Consider the following 3,762-nt stretch of genomic DNA (forward strand, 5'->3'; position numbering starts at 1 on the left):
TCTAAAAAGTGCAACACACCCGAAACTAATCATTACAACCCACTAATCCTAAATCATCGGGGTTAGGTCACGTTATAACGATTGCATCTCATACTTATGCATTATTGCATCCTTGCCAATCTTTTAAACATCGTCCTTACTGGACGATGATGCTATTTCAGAATTTGGAGTTATTGCGTATCGAAGACCTTGCCTGCATAATCTTGCAGTCAAGAAAGGCAAGTTCATCACTTGCTCATGTCATTTGAGTATTTCTATCAAATTACTTGCAAAGTATTATGGTTATCACTATTGCATAAAAATCAAAACCACTACTTTCATAACTATGAATATGACTATGTGGTGGGCAATGGAACCATGGATTGTGTTGATATGGTGGAGGTTCCATTGCACGGACTTATATCCATCTAGGATTAAACAACAAATGTCGCCGAGTGATTCTTGTGCCGTAATACCCGTGTTAACCATAAGATCCGGAGTGGGACGGAGTAGTCAAAAGTGTTTCCACCTCTCGTTCATCAACGGATGCGCTTTACCGTAGACACTTGTATCCGTCGGCGGCAAGCGGTAGGCTGGGAAGCCTTAAGTCCCCACGGCACGGTCCGTAGACACTTGTCGTTCGAAGAACAAGCGGTAGGCTGGGGAAGCCTTAAGTCCCCACGGTATTGCGGTCTATGATGGGTTGCAGCTACCGGCGTAGGAGTGTATGGTAGAGCCCAGCACTGTCGTCGTGGTCGGGGTCCACCTTGAAATCTACAGGAATAATGGGACCGGCGTGGACCCAGGGTCGGGGCATGCAACAACGGGTGGGTGTTCGAGGTAGCGGAGGAACATGATTGGCTAGACCTTATACCGGGCCTCACACCATAGGAAGTGTGGACGGGAAGATCACCCGGTTGGCACCAAGGTTAAGATCTCTTATGGGTAAAGCAACACACCTCTGCAGAGTGTAAAGAACCGTGACCTGTCACTCCCTGTTTCGGGATATGGAACTGCGAACGCGGCCGGAAAGGAGCTCCATGAAGTTCTAGTAAACCGGTGAAGGCTGACGGACATAGTTCTTCTGAATAAAAGCAACCTTTTGAAGAAATGGTTATGAAAACTTGCATTGGTATTAGACTTACTGGTCTAATGCTGTAGCTAGTGCATTAAACACCTCTTTCCTATAATGAACTTGTTGAGTACGCTCGTACTCATCCCACTCTTAAATCCCCTTCTTAGATATGGAGGCATCGAAGGAGGATCTACAGTGCAACTCGAAGGCCGAGGAGTCAACAACTACTTCAGGAGACAGGAACCTGCCGAAAGAGTCATATACCACATCCACCATGGAGAAAACCTAGTTTAGCCATAGAAGGGAACTAGCTTCCTAAACCTAGCTCCTATTTAGCTAGAGTCTATTCTTAGCCTCTGTAGTTAGTGAAATACTCTACAAATAGAGTTCGTGATAAGACTAGACTACGAGTCGTTCTTCTGGAGTTTATTTGCAGTTTACCTCATTGTAGAGTAGGAGGCTGTGATGATCTTATGTAACAGAGTCGATGTTGTAATTCTATAGACATGCCTTGGACCCGCATATGTTTCTGTTGTACCACTCTGAGCGATATAATACCCTTGGAACTGTGTTTCATTGGTGTTATATCAGACTTGCATACTACACCATGCAGTGGTATGCCGGGTCACCACAGTTGGTATCAGAGCAAATGCTTTGACCTTAGGATTAAAACCCTTTAAAGGAGACCTATAGGATTGGTAGTGTCTATAGGAAGTTGTCTTAGTTAAACCAAATACTTCTTAAGACTTGAGATGGATATTCACTTGAGAATAATCCTGACACAATTGAGTCAACATTTCTTACCTATCTGTCCTAAGTAAAGTCAGCTAATCCCAGACATGTAGCACATCAATAAGTCCTTAAAACAATAGATGAGTAGATCCCAATTGGTATACAATACATGGTAGTCCAAAGAGAGGATACAACCATAAGGAAGATATCCTATTGGAAGATGTGTACCAACACATGTTATGGTTAAGTAAAAGTTATTCAGACCTGTGATAGAAGTAATATCAAGTAATAAAGATAATTAAGATATCCTAATAGAAGATGTAGACCAAGATAAGTAATGAGTAAGTAAAATTATCTAGACATGTGAAACAATTGATAGTAAGTAATAACTAGGAGTCATATGAGGTAGTATAGACCATGATGAGTCAATCTTGGGAAATAAGGAAGAGTGATAGGAATACAAATATGTCTACTTATATGGTATAGATAGTAATCATATATGATTCACCTGAGAATCATTATGTGATGGACTAGAACATCATAAATATTTAGGATAAGTACAATAAGAAGTCAAGTGCTAAACAATAGTGCAAGAATTGTGTTCCAAAACAATGGGAAGTGTGCCAAGCACATCATGACCATAGTCTTATGATAGGAATAACTTGGAAGTATAGGAGCTATATTCCAATAGTACTAGAATAGTGATGTTAGAACCAAACATATCATGTGAAGTAGTCCTCAACAAAATGGCAGCTAAGTTAGTACTTCCAAAGAAAATTAGGTTAACCTTAACTATCCTAGACCACTTTGTTCAAGTTTATCTCATTGCAAATGTGCAATTAAGGTAAAGGTTGAGACAAATAGTAGAATTCCATATATTCGTGCTAAGTATCACGATATAAACCTATATTATGTGGTGTTATATACTACACATCAGAGCCTGATGTTTAGAGATGTCTTACTCAACTAGTATATTCAGACTTATGATGGTGTGTATTATATGCACAAAGCTGAATCTTCTTGGATTTTATTGGATTTTCAATTGTTTGACTAGATCCATACATGAAGTTTGACTTTGATATGCAAATGCATGTTGCAATATCAAGTCCTTACTTTTGCTATAGATCTAGAGGGTAATGGTATTCGTGTGAGGAAGTGACGAATTCTAATGATTCTGAAGCCAAGGTGAAGGTCCATCAGAAAAAGGAAGTAAAGTTGTGGGAAGTAACCACAATATTTTGAAGCAAGTACTCATCTAAAATCATGCTTAACTCAACAGAGGAGTACTTTAGTACATGAGAAGCATAAAGGTGAGAAATCTGGTGACTATGGAGAAGTAGAAGTAGAACCATAGTCATTATGGAAGAGGGAATGCATGGGAAATCACTTAGGATACTATATTCATAGTGTCAGCTAGTGGTTTTCTTGCAACAATAAACCCTCGAAAAAGGAAGATGACCTATGAAACCATAGCAGATATAAGAAGACCATAGTTGATATCAGAATACCACAATTAGTATAGGATCAATACTGGAAGATAGAGTAGAAGATGTCTCGTCCAATTGATCAGAACCTATAATAAAATCCATTTTTGATAACAAATAGCCACAATTGGTATCAAGTAGTCCACCATTGGATTATTTGTACCAAGAAGTTGTGAACAAATAAAATTTTGTTAATCCAAATAACAATGACCTATAATCATTTAGTAGAAGGATTCATGATGGATGTCCACAATTGAGTGGATACACCACAAACATTCTTCGTGAGACTTTTAGAAAATTATAAACCATAAGTTAGACCCAGACCAATATTCTAACCATAAGTCCAATGGTTGGAAGAAACGGAGTTGAGGATCATAAGAAAACCCTAAGGGGTAGAGTAAAGATTGAGTTGGATGTACAATAACTCAATACTTTAAGCTTGATAAAAGCAGAAGGTCTGAACTGAGAGGAAGTTCGATCTTATTTTCATAA

This window comes from Lolium rigidum, chromosome 2 (assembly GCF_022539505.1).
Source record: "Lolium rigidum isolate FL_2022 chromosome 2, APGP_CSIRO_Lrig_0.1, whole genome shotgun sequence".
NCBI classification, from domain to species: Eukaryota; Viridiplantae; Streptophyta; class Magnoliopsida; order Poales; family Poaceae; genus Lolium; species Lolium rigidum.